General features: G+C 34.3%; 1 protein-coding gene and 1 long non-coding RNA gene across 18 annotated transcripts in view; one reads left to right on the top strand and one right to left on the bottom strand.

The window, feature by feature from the left end:
* The window catches only part of LOC117339469 (alpha-adducin-like), an 83,139-nt gene extending 69,280 nt beyond the window's left edge, over positions 1 to 13,859 (bottom strand). For all 17 annotated transcript variants that reach the window (XM_033901058.1, XM_033901063.1, XM_033901066.1 and 14 more), the window contains exon 1: positions 13,748 to 13,859. The gene's annotated coding sequence lies outside the window, so the exon portion shown is untranslated. The remainder of the gene's footprint in view (positions 1 to 13,747) is intronic.
* LOC117339470 lies at positions 634 to 4,673 on the top strand. The gene is made up of 2 exons (XR_004535220.1): positions 634 to 1,177; positions 4,423 to 4,673. It is a non-coding gene; the product is annotated as an uncharacterized LOC117339470 (long non-coding RNA).
* Positions 13,860 to 14,399: the final 540 nt, after the last annotated feature.

The raw sequence follows: 14,399 nt of genomic DNA, 5'->3' as shown, positions 1-14,399 counted from the left end.
GGTGTGTGCATTTCGAAGGAAGCTAAGATCATGTACCATCAGTCCTGGGCAAAACACATATACCCAAATTGCTCTGAATATACGCCTACAATTACCACAAGGAGACTCCACCTCAATATGACCCTTGCTGTTTACAGAGGCAATAAACACAGCCAACAAACAAATCCTGGAGTGATTTAAAACTTGTTTTTTGAAAGGAAATGCAAGATGTCATATACTATGATAACTACAGAAAAAATCCTTCAAAGTCGTAACATTTTATCTTTAATTTTATCTCGTTCTTATTATGCTCTGGGAAGAATGATATCAACATTTATAATACCTCATAAAATAATGTATCACATTATAAATATTCATGACAAACCCTAACAGAACATTCTGTAAAAACTGCACCGGCAAACTATATATATATTTAGCTACTGGAGTGAATTTAATATACAGTACAGTTTGGTTTATAGCTACTGTTCCGATCTGGGTCATATCTTGGACAACTTGTAGTACAGTATGTTCTTGTTTACTATTTGATATAGGTCAAATGTCAAAACATATTGGTTTGAGTGATCTAATTTTAACACATAGGTGAATCCAATTGCCCTAAGTATGAAGTGCCAGTGTCAAGTATTGTAGGAGTTAGAGCCTGACAAACTTTTTATTTGATGTAGGTCACAGGTCAAAATGTAGATCACAGTGACCTAATTTTGACACATGACACACAACCTCACCTAGGTGAATCAATGTCCCAGATATAAAGCACAAGTGTCAAGTAATGTAGGAGATAGAGCCAGGACAAGATTATAATGTGCAGAAATAAAGAGAAGACAGATTGACACAACACAAACCTTTTTTAATAGTCCCCTAGGCTCCAGTTCCTGATGGGGACTCTATGATCTGGTGTATAGTTTTAAGCAAAATCATTGCCTCGTCCATTTACATATATCTGTAGGCAAATTGTTTCACATGCTTTACTGATCTGATGGATATATTCCAGGTATACTGCATGACAGTATACAGCTAATAATTTACATGCATGAACCTGTGCTGTGAGAGTTTTATTGTATGTACAGGAGAAACTGAAGACATGCTGCCACAAATGAAACACTTGGAATCCTAAATATGTTTCGCTATGTCCGCTATGTCCGTTTTACTGGGTTCCTTTCGCTGGTGTCTTAGGCCTAAGGTAAGTGAAAAAATGAGGTCATGTTGCTGCAAAGCAGATAATCTATGGTTATATTCTTAAACAGATTTGTCACCTGGGGCTTGCAGATTTTCGAAAATATTAATGAAAATCTAATGAGAAGGTGGAACAATGCCTATGGTGATTTTAACAATAGCATTGATCAGCTAAATTCTAATACTAGATTATCTCCCCCTAGTTTGAAACTTAGTAATCAGGACATATCATTATAAGAGACCAAAATCATAAAATTCAATTTCATTTATGTTTAATATTCTAGAGACAGGGGCCAGTCTACAAATATACATGCTTTAATAGTTTATAGTCAGTTCATTAAGTTATTTAATTGCTAAATTATGCAAGAAAATATATTCATACAAAATTATATTATGCATATTAGTTGAAATGTTTATTGTGCAATTCTGTTATTTGATGGCAATACAATTACAAACATACATAATGGTTTGACAATGTATGTAATGTATGTGTTATACTGGATGTAAGCCCACTCTCCTCAGTTCTAATGACTGTTTTATGAATAGACAAGTTCTTCGATAATCACAATTATTAGCTGATAAAATGGTAATAAGATTCTCATCTTCTAACATAATCAAGATTTCATTTCATTTTCCGAGAACACTGTAGGAGATCCCCCCCCCCCCCCCCCCCCCCCCCCATGAATTATTTTTATTTGTTTAGTCCCAAGGACATAAGTACTAGTGTAGTAACTAAAACTGAAAACTTCTACAGAACTTAAAGTCTCTAATAGTTTAAGGATAATGAAATTGGGATTTGAAAATATTCTTCTCTTAAATAGATCTTATGCATGACTTACCATATACACCACAGATACACCACAACTTTCTATATTAAACATTATAAAACCATAAACAGATCATTTCACCAAATTATCATCTGGAATATCAGTATCTGACTAAATAAGCTGCCTCCAAACTAGGGGGGTTTGAGCACGACGACAATGTGCCATACTGGTACAGGTAGATGTGTGTGTAGACGTGGGAGAAAGCCAACCCCTCACATCATGTAAATCTTGTAACCAACCATGACCAAGCTAAAATGTCACATGTGGATGCACTGCTGCCGCTACAAACTGCAGTAAAATTACACAGCAGTATCACATGACAGAAAACTGCATATTTGTAGACACCTTACAAGCTCCATAATACAGGTATATAAAATTCATCAAATGTGTCTAGATGTTCCACCAGTAACATGTAATTAAGCTAAAGTGAGCAACATTTTGTAATAATGCTGAAGTCCTTGAAAGGAGCATAAAAACTAAATGGAAACATTTTCAGTATAAACAAGCTCAACAGATATGTCACAATTGCATGTATACACTAAACCAACAAAATAAGTTGATGAGTGACATTTTGAAACTAGTTGACATATCAGTACAAGGCATCTTTTTTTAAAGGGCACACACATCAATTATCAAATGCTACTCATATTTGAGTTATTTTAACATTGATATATGAATAAATGTACAAAAATATTCAAAGCAAAAATGATAATAATATGTTTTATTTAATTTGCTACTAATGACCGACATATTCATTGTATATCAGGAACAGCAAGTCATTATAACAAGTCCCAAGACAGACACTACATTCACATAATATAATATTAATTATAAAACACATTAATTTCAGTCGGTAATTCAGAGCAAGAATGTTTTTGAATAAATCTGACCCCAACAGCTTTTAAGATCAATATACAATTCACATGCATACCATTACGCATGTGTCAATGCAATCTATCCAAGAAGAATGTCAACCAGCAGAAGACATTTGCAATAGATGAAATATCAACTACCAATTATCATTTCACCAGAACTTGTGTTCAACTACCCCAACCATAAATCAGTATAACCCCAGTGGCAGATCTCATTTTTATTTTTGGTTGGGCAGATGTTACAGAATCCAGTTCAGGTGTACAGTATGTATGCTCTATAGAGCCAGATATCTTTATCAGGTCAGCAGAGAGAGGAGGAATTTTTTGTTATCAGAAACAAACACATCCAGTCCCCTATATAGCCCAAACATGGGGCCAATTGAGGTGAATCATTTCATATGAATGATGGCATGTAATATCAAGTTTACACATTGTGTTTCTAATGCTTAATTTCGTTAAATTGTCATACATGCAATTTGGGAAAGAAGTAGCAATTGATTTATTGTAATTTTACTTTTTTTCAATTGTCTACCGAAGTAATCAATCTTTTTATTTCATTTATCATCATCATCGCTTGTGTTTAATTCTTATTTGTTAAAAGGAAATATGTTGTTAATCCCAGGTCTTATTTTCTATTACTATTAAACCAAATAATTATAATCTATGTGTAATAAATACTAAATTTTCATCTTAAAAATATCTAAGCTGTCATCACCTTTCAGTCCTAGATATAATATGAAGTAAATCTCACTTGTGTCGAAAACGGTTGAATCGAATACATCGGATGAGTTGAATGTTTTGTTCGGTCCCGATTTTTTCCCTTCTTTATCTTAGTAAATTAAGCACAGATGATTCGAACACTGTTGAATCGAACACTGTTGAATCGAATACTGCGGTTGTGTCAAATATATTTTGTGGTCCCTCCCTTCTAAACTATACAAAAATTTCCATTTTTGTGTCAACATCGAGGCGACATATCAAGCAAAATTTGCTGACCTCGCCTGATTGACCGAGTGTGATCGATCAGCCATAACGGTGTTACCAGAGCCTAATATTAGTTTCCGGCTGCCGGTCGCACATCATCCCATTGTTTATACAGGTGCACAGGTGAAGTAAAACATTCATGTATACATAACTTATAAAGAATAAAATGTGCACATTTTAGTCTACAAACCAATATGTGTTCTGTTTACTGTTTTGATACACATGGCCACCGAAAAAAAATAAGGAAAAAGTAAACGATAAATAACATATCTTCCGTTGAAAAATGCACAGAAAAAATACTTGTCTGTCATTGATTTATTTATATATATGCCTAATTTCTGAATACGCTGATGCAAAAGTAACAATGATATGCGGGATGTTTTTACTCTGTTCAAAAGATCGTTGGCAATGCATGATCATGCAGCTGTCATTATACGACTCCGTGTGTAAATCACATGTCTATGTCAAAGATAATTTTACGCATGAACTTTGTTTTGATCTGTAACTGCACAATATTGTTTCTACATCTTGTACAATGATTATGAAATGACACGCCCATTTTTTTTCAGGATACAACTTCTGCCAATCCCTAATGTTGGCCTCAAGTCCAGCTGTTTTCCTATCTAGAACTACACAAGGGAGGCTCTATCAATAGGGCAAATTCATTGATAAATGTGTTAAAGATGCTAGCCTTGCCTGATCAGTTTTTGTTGGTTGTAAAGAAAAACAGTGCCAGACTGTCTGGGTACAATGTGTCAGTGTTATTGTAAACAGATTTACACCCTTTATTATTAGCCGAATTAAAGATTTCAACACACCAGCCTTAAGTTATTTTCAAATTTTTAAATTCAGTCGGTGTTAACCAACATGGTTGAGTATGCATGCACTTGTAGAATTTTGCAAAAAACATTGTGTGGAATTCAATGTTTGAATTGTATTTATTAGATATGTATAAACAAAAAAATTGTTGGATTTGAATATTGCCCAAAATGTTTTACCTGTATATTTTCAAACAGGTCTCCCGAAACAAATGTCCAGTAGCTATAGCTATAGCTAGCTAATGATATAGTCATTGCATGTGTGTAGATGTGCCTGATATAGTTCCTTAGTTGTTACTTTTGTGTATTATGTGTAATTTTCTGAATCCAAATTACAGAAACTTGCTGATTGGGGATATAACAGATCTTCAATGCTTCAAATATTATAGAAGCATCAACAATCAAAACAAAAAATCAGCGATGTAGATCAGGACAACAAAACATTCCCAATTATCATATATACCAGACTTCCTCCTTTGATATAAATAGAGTGAGAGCCACTATATTACCATCCTGCACTTTGAAGCCACAACACATACCCAGCCATCATGTTATTGAAGTTTTTCATTTAGACATTGTCTATTGCCAGAACACAATGTACTATACTGACCCCAAAATCAGGCTACAATGTCGGCCAAGTTTAAAGTGATGCAATGTTCTCAGAAGTAAACTGAAGTCTTACACAGATAAGGTATGACTAATGTATTTCTTCAATAGTGAAAAAAACAAGATTGTGATGGGGACCGATTTACACTATAGCTACAATCAGTATATTGTAGGACCAAATCCTCCGAGATTGTTGAGACTTCTAGATTTATACTTGGTAACACAAACAGTTTTTATATGTCCAATTGAACTCTTGTGTCTACTGAAGAACAATGGGCATTATTATCTATACTGATAATTCACCACGTGTATACACAAAGTACTGATTGTACAGCAACACAGAAGACAAAAAATCTTCTACATTTGAAAATTGGGAAAAAAATACAGCTATGAACCATGCCCCATTGGGATGTATATCTGGGTATAGATTTAGTACAAACCTGTAGGTTTGTTACTCAAGACACTGGCCATACTGGTCAACATTACTGAAGTGCTGAACTTACCTACAGTATATATATATATAAATATATCCAACGCATCTTTTGTGCATTTAAGTAAAAATACCAAGGAGTTTCAAATTTTGTATTGTCCTCTAATATATTTAAATACAGGACTTTTTTCTGAGGTTTTTTCTGGAGGGGAGGGGTTGCATAGTATTAAATAGGCCTTAAACCAACCTAATTAAATTAATTTCATATTTTAAAAGCCTCAATCCCAAAATCTACAGATCACTTATAAGATTACCTAGAGCACAAAATGAGACAAGTTTCCAACCCAAAAGAGCAGGGGAAAAAACAGGAACAAAAGGCAAGGTAGTGCCTCAAAGACCTGTTGCATGATAGACATAACTGTCAAGTAAGTGTTCGACAAAGCTCATTGCATGATCATTAAATAAACTAAGGTCAATTACATTATATAGATAAAACTGGGTATCATATTAACTATTTCAAACTTTTAAGTGAAACATATACAATATGTATACATATATAAAAGCTGGAACTACTGAACAATACCACTGAGCAAGGGTGGTGTTAAGAAGAGTCTTCTACACAAAGTTGTTGGTCTGATTTCTTTATTTCTTATACATGTGGTAGAAAGAATATGTACCAGATTGCACCACGTTTGCACAGAGCTAGCTTTAATTTTAGATTTCAAAATACCCTAGACCACCCCAAAATGAGCCATAGCAGATCAAGGGGCTTTCAGCATTTGCATAATCGATGTGATGTGTTGGACCTGATGGGTGGGCTTAGATCTGGGCCAGTGGATTCAGGTTTTAACGGGTCCTTTAGACCAGTTCACATTTTTTTATCCAAACCCCACCACTGTTCAGTCATCTCATTCTAACTGGACCTGCTTTAATTGCAGGAAGTTATAAATTAGACAGATCAAGGTAAATCCATACTTGTATCTACACAAACACAAAGTATAGATGATGTCAGATGAATGTCTGTTATTGTAAGGTTTATGGTGAAAATGTATTGACCCAACTGACCACACTAAGTAGATACAATCATCAACACAATGAAGTCGCAATCCATGTAATTAGTAAACAGAAGATGAATAGACATTTTCATTGACTGACTGGATATGATATTATAATCCATGGCCAGTTCATGGGGCCTCTAGGGTATATACAACCTTCGAAACTGATCAATATATATATCTGGTGAATAAAGCCATCTCAATATCTAACAAATACCAAATCACTTTTTTAAGCTGAAGAATACTGTATCAATACATAAATACACATGCTTTTTCATTGTTCTGTAATAATAATATTATAGTCCACACCAGGTTATGACCACTTCATATGTATGTACCATTTTAGCAAGAATATACTCATAGCTAACAAATGCTATTTTCACTTTCTTGTAGCATAGTAATTATAAGCCCAAACCTGGTAATATCGCTCCACCCCCAGTGTATGTTCAAGTTAAGTAATTCTCTAACATACAAATGTTTTTTATTGTTCTGCAGAGCAGTTAAGCCCATCCCCAGCTTTAAGCCAAAATATATGTATCCTTCTGGACTTATTACTGGGTAATTATGGTAATTATAAATATTACCTTGTGTATTACAGCTAGCCGATGCCAGGACACCACTGTATTATGCCAGTATTTAACTCATTAACTTGTCCTTGTCAACAGTAAAACATGCCAAGATTAAAGACAATAGCATGTGTCAGATAAAAAAATATCACATCCTATGGAGACTTATTGTAGTTTTTTCAGCAATACCACCCATTCAAATCAACATACAGTCAAACCTCTATGATTCGAGCCTCGTTGATTCGAATTTTTCGCTGTATCGAACTTTTTGCTTGGTCCCGAATTTCCTTACTATATAACGCTACTAACAAACCTATGCATGATTCGAAATTTTACAAATCGAAGTTTTCGATGTATCGAACTTTTTTCATGGCCCGTTAGCTATGATATTATAGGTAATTGACATCTCATGATTCGAACAAAAATATACCTGTACTGACCACTGGACAGGTGTTTGTCGTGACCCCGCGGCAAGATTTCACACCTCTCCCCCAAATGCCCTGACTGACAATAGGGATAACGATAGCGTGTGTTGTCACTCCCGATCATGGGGTTAATTAATAATCAGACCAGATAGATAAAAGGTGTATTTAGAAGCCATCACATTTAATCACTCCGGTAAAACATTTCGGTAGTCGTCTCTGATAATCTCTGCCGCCATTGAAACCAGCGTTCGGTGAGTAAATTTTACGGAACTGTAAAACAAGCGGACCAATTTTAAACACATTCAAAGTGTCACGTTTCAAACTTATATATAAATATCCAAGTAAATCAATTATTTGTCATTCAATCATGCATTCTCCAAGCGATCGGAATTCCGTATTTTATATGCACATAACGTAAACGCACATGTCTTTAGCAGAAAAGCCTAACGACTTACGTCAGTGTGTATTGTACTTCTTATGCTTTATCTGTTAAACGCGATATAAGTGTTTTGTAACCGATACATAGTTTGTTTAATTAATAAAATGCTTAGGTATAATTAATGAAAGGTATTTTTATTTTGTTGCGTTTGAGGTATAAATTAACTTAACTTTTCGATGTGAGCCTGACAATCGACAGGAAGACACTGAGGACATGTAACGTTAACATATATGGTCATTATCAAGAAAACATCGATCTATTGTCAACCATGAATAATTCGAAGTCCCGCTGTTTCGAAGTTTTTCTGTTAGTTCCCTGAACTTCGAAACATCGAAGTTTGACTGTATTTTGAATTGACCATTAAAAAAAGTATTTTTTAATCAAAATAACATACTGTCATAGAATTTCGATTGGGTAGATACATGGTTATTTTGACCTTAGAAATATATCAACGTAGGATTCAGACTTTCCATTATTTTACTCAACAACCATTTTTCAGCTTATATATCTTTTACTTGGATTGTGGAATACTTTTCTAAAACCGACCAGAACTTGATCAAATTGAATCAAATTACTCAGGTATATGAAGCCTATAAATCTTTTCCTTAATTACATACAATTGTGATCTACACTTGTATAATACTATATATCATACTGTAACAGTGAATCAGTTTATGTAATAGTAACCGACACCACTTGTTATACATGTATTTCAGGACATTTAAATAGTTGTGGATCAAATTAACCTACACAGATTTAGTCAGCCAGCAGGTACATAAATATCAGACCTGTCTATGTCTTTTGACACCCTGACAAATCTATTAGGGAAACATTTCCATACACACACTCATTGACATCTGATCACACAAAAATAACTCAGTAACTGTCTACATGTATAGTAGTTCTAGCAGACAAATTATTGTATGCTACGTACCGAGCTGAAAAACTCACAACTAGACTCTTAATTTTGCTACACACACCAATGTCCAGTAATAATGCTGTAGTAATACAAATACCAATAAACTGATCAGAGAACCCATACAATGTCAATGAAATATTAACCTGTCTGGGGTAGGATCAACCATTATTGTTGGACAATTGATTCTGTGGTCTTCCTATAGCCCTGTTGCAGTTGTCCTAAAGTTAACCTATTGTTCACTACAAAGGTTTGTTGCATTACTTAGTATAGAATCTTACACAAGTGACCTTAGTGTCTATATGTCCTAATGAACATATCAAAGTTAAATAATTGGATATGACATGGACCCTTAAATGAGTATTATGTCAAAATTACAGCACAATTAATTTGAATATAGATTCAATACAACATGGAAATAAGATTAGCCATATTTGCTGCCTGAAAATCATTTTCTCTAATATTCCTCTTCAATGAAAACAAAAACTTACAGTGATGTAATTATCATATGCTTGGAAAATTAAGTACTTTTGGTATCTGGGCCAGGCCGGATCTCTACCGGCAATGGCAGAACTTTAAGCAATAAAAAAAATCTTCATAAACTATGAGTATCTCTAACAATACAGCTTCAAAATTTATGGTAATTATCCAGTCACTTATCTCATACAGATTACATTGCCAATATACACATAGTTTACCTAATATACAACCGACAGCTCTATAATTTGTATATGATTAAGAATTTAAAATAACTTCTGTTTAATCCAATTTAAGAATCTGAATATGTTTTAAGCTCAAAAGGCGTAAAAGTTAGCAGAAACACTAGTTATATTTTTTAGACCTTAATTTCATGACAATTCAAAAATTTAATAGTTATTTGTTAAAATTAAGAGATCACAAAAGGTGTTACCAATCAGAGAAGGACAAAATGCGTATAAGCTTATAGTGAAAAATACATTAATATTCAACTTGGGCCATGCAGCAATAAGTTATTCACACATCAACAATCTTGTATATACACAAAGATTATGAATTTCCCTTGTTCCTCTAGCACAATGGCTGATAAGTATATCACAACCAGCATTATTACAAGCCTAGTCTACTTATCCAGTTCCTGCTGCAGAACTTTGTGTAGTTATACCATAAAGTATACATGAATTTTTTTTACCTTAATCTTAGAAAAAAAATATTTATTATAGATAATCAATAAATCCATAATAAGTATTATTTAGGCTATAAATATGTTTAGCAATTAACAGCTGTCACTCCTCAAATTAGATTATTTAAACATGAAGACATTATTAAACCATTTTCTTCCTGCACTTTTGTGTCATACGTCATGTTCATTTATTGGTATAAATTTTACAGAAAGAGAAACTGAATAAAGGGTATGTTTTATCAAATAATAATTATGTCATTATACTGTCAGAAAATACTACCCACTGCAAATCTCCAAAACCTTAATGCAGCCAATGACTTTTTTTATAAGCATTTTAACTATAAAGACTGATGGTACAATGCTTTACAAAATGATATTGCCAATTTTCATTAGTTAAGCTGAGGAATTTGGGGATGGCAGTGTGAATGGATTACAGTGTTGATGACTATACACAGTGATCAAGCAGCAGCTATGAGTAACAGTACATGGCGGAGATAACATTCCTGACTGACTCCTGCTGACCCCCCCAACCAACAGTACTGAAACATGAGCATCCACTCTCAGATAACAGGGAAACTGTACTAAATATCTCCCCTAGTCTCTGTAGTATCAGCAATATCCAGGATCCCAGGAGATATATCTGACTGTATTTATATTATATTCTAGCTGTCCAGTGCCAGACTATAGCATCGATCAGCAACACAGAATCACCAAGGGATATCCCACAGAATCTGCTATTTTCAGTTAGCGTGTATAGAAGTCTACATAAATTTAAATAAAAAGATATGAGCCCATGCCTAGTAATAAGCTCCCCCCCCCCCCCCCCCCCCCCCCCCCTTTATATAAAGACAATCAACAGAACTGCCAATAAATGCAAATGCTATCACGTAATATCATATCTGAATTGAAGCCCAACCCCTGAGGTTATTTTAAATATTTAGGTCCCATGGGCTTATAACAGTGAAAATTCGGTATTTGGCTTTCAAATGGATTATAACTATATATAAGAATACATTAAACAGTAAGGGCAAGTTATGTATTCACCATTTTTTATTAATTGATGATGACAAACAAATTAATTTGCCTGCTCATTATTAGAGCAAATGGTTGATAAAAAAAATTTGAGTAATTTAAGGCTAAGTGTATAGTTAGCTCACAAAATAACAAAGCATAAATCATATGAACAATATTATACACATCAACATAATTTAATGAACAATTTCCTCTAATGAAAAATTTCCTCTAAGTGATCACTTCAGTATAAAAAGTCTGAAAAATACAAATATGCAAGTATGCATGTGTGCAAGTGACCTTGAATAAAAATATGTTGTTAGTTCAGCTGTTGGCCTGAACATATGTGAGTGTATAGCACAGGAAACCAGAGATAGGACTTGAGGTTACTCCTGCAAGGAATGTAAGCGCTACAGATTACAATGGGAAGCTGGGGTGTGGTATGTTGGATGTATTATCAAACCACCACTCAGACGACTCTTCAAATCTTGAATCTTAACGACTTTTCCACTAGTCAATATTACTAAACATATACCACTACTGGGAGAACCCGGATAGACAGGTTGAAGTTTCTACAACACAAGTATGGCTCAGATTCATGGGCGATTCCTATGATGTTTATCTCACTTCGAGCTTAAGTCAAAGTTCTAGAGCAACCAGTTTACCCTGTGATCAGCAAGCCTCAACAGAGATATTTATTCATGCAATCATCTATGATACACTAAATTCACTTGAACTTGTGTTTATTGCATGCATAAAGGTGGGTACTTAATAAACAAACAAAATTGCGTGTCTAATAATTATATAAGTGTAAAAAGAGGAGAGTATTGGTCTGGCCTGGAAAAAATAATACATCTGTGTCCGCTAATTAACATGCCAGAAAAAAGGGTAGCTATCGTAGGTAGGAGAATCTTTATATTAACGGCCACAAAAACTTCAGGGTAGACACAAAAATACAAAGTTGGTATAGGGTTAGAGGAAATATAATTACTAGCTCAGGCGACAGGGAATCCCCTTTAGCTTATAGTGGTAGGATGGTAGGGATGTTTGCCTTGAGAGGTAAAGGTAGCCAGTTCGAATCCCATCATGGGCAAGGTATATCACTTACACTAGATTTCAGAATCTGGAGAATATTTGGTTATTTCTTTAATAATTTTGTACCTGTGCGTTAATATTTTAACACAGTCCTAGAAATCTGAAACAACGGGCATGTACACTTGTATCTTGGAACATGTAGAACAAGGATTAGGGATTCTAATATATCAATACCAGACTTAGATTTCCCCATAGCTTGAGGTCTTAACTTTTATGTAACTTGTTCAGCTATTATAACAACGAAAAGCAATCATGAAGCTTCTCCTCTTCATCTGAAAAGTTCACCACACTTTTTACTGAGCCAAAAAGATCTGACATATCCTAAGGTCAGAGACTTTTTGCTGAGATTAAGGCTTGTCCTAAGGTAAGACATTTTGCCGAGATTCACACTGAGTGACTCCTTCTGAAACTGTTGATTGTGATTATATATCTCCTTGAACATAAACCATCCCATTCAAAAAACCAATCACTCTGTCAGTGATGATGTAAATTGGAATGCTTTTGTCTACATTTATGCGCCTGACCATAGTTTATGATCATGTCATTGATCATAAAGACCCTTTTCTCACATGTCCTAGATTACTCTTTTCTTGATATACAATCAAAATCATTAAATTATAAACATGTCTTAAATATTCAAAATATCATTACCAAATCTCCATCGTTTGCAGGATATTTGATTATTGATGGAGTCTGCATTAATGAACTTGAAGAATTTCACCAGGAAAATAAATCTCACAATATTCTACAGATCAATGTTGCTTATATTAAATTATTACTAGGCCTTTTGACCATATCACCGAGTAATTTCATTAGTAAACGCGTACATGAACTAATTGGTGTGGGGGATAAAGGAGTTCTGACTCAGTACGGTTTCATGAAAATCAACTCACTGGTGTAAGTAATGAAACTGTTTACCAAATTACAAGCAAAACCTGAAAAAACAGGGACACTTTTTATAAAAAAAACATTCTATCTCGTAGCTAGGAAATGTTGCAAAGCGTAGAACAGACTCAGAGCTATGTTTAACGACCTTGCGGTGAGCAAGATGGCGACGCTTCAGAGCTTCCCGTCATTTTACATGCCAATACGTTTCCACAGACAAATCAATATACCTAATTACCAAATGCCAAATGTTGCCACACACACAATTAACGATACCGATAGTGTATTGCATGTTATAATACAAACATACAACACAATAAATTCCAATGCAACGTTTTCAGAGCCAAGGCGTAGTCTACCGGTATCGATGAAGATGCACCAGCGCCGGCTACTTGCATTATCTCAACAAAGCACCGATTTTCCTAATTTATAAGCGGTTACAACATGCATTTTACCTCCGTATGTGTAAATTAAATCCAGCTATCATACCTGAATACAATCTTCGAAACATACACGTAATCCTTGGTTCAGCCCCGCCGAATAATACTGACCCAGATCACAAAATAACAAGGCTTTCCCGAATTTTGAGACCCAAGGCTAATTTTTTCTATAATTAGCTCCCCTTGGCTGTTCTATCTTGCTAACAGACCACAGTCAATTTTGAATCATAGCAAGATATTTACTCAATGCTCATGATTTTCTTCATTATATATATGTATATGATTGATCAGTTATGACCCACAGTTTATTTAGGTCCTAGTTTAAATTAGTTCCTTGAAGACAATAATTTTACAGGGAAGATTATATACAGAATAATCGGGGAGGGTGTGAAACCGGATGTTGGCTATTGCGGGGATGACATCAGACTTGCATTATGTATGATAGACAAATCATAGAATTTTTAATGAATCACTGTCTGTGAAGTGATATTTTGTCTTTTTAATCTTTGTATAAAAACACTGGTTAATGCACTGGTTAATGTTTGTATTTAACTGTTATTATAACTTCTCACTATAAGAATAACCAATTGAGAACAGGTGCCCGCCATATCAATTAGCATCAATTAAAATGTAATATTCCAGGTAAATCGAACTTAGCCATTCAGTCTAGGATTTGACACAAAATATGAAATAATTATGCT

Source organism: Pecten maximus, chromosome 12, assembly GCF_902652985.1.
Source record: "Pecten maximus chromosome 12, xPecMax1.1, whole genome shotgun sequence".
In the NCBI taxonomy this organism is placed as follows: Eukaryota; Metazoa; Mollusca; class Bivalvia; order Pectinida; family Pectinidae; genus Pecten; species Pecten maximus.
This window is presented reverse-complemented; position numbering and strand designations above follow the sequence as displayed.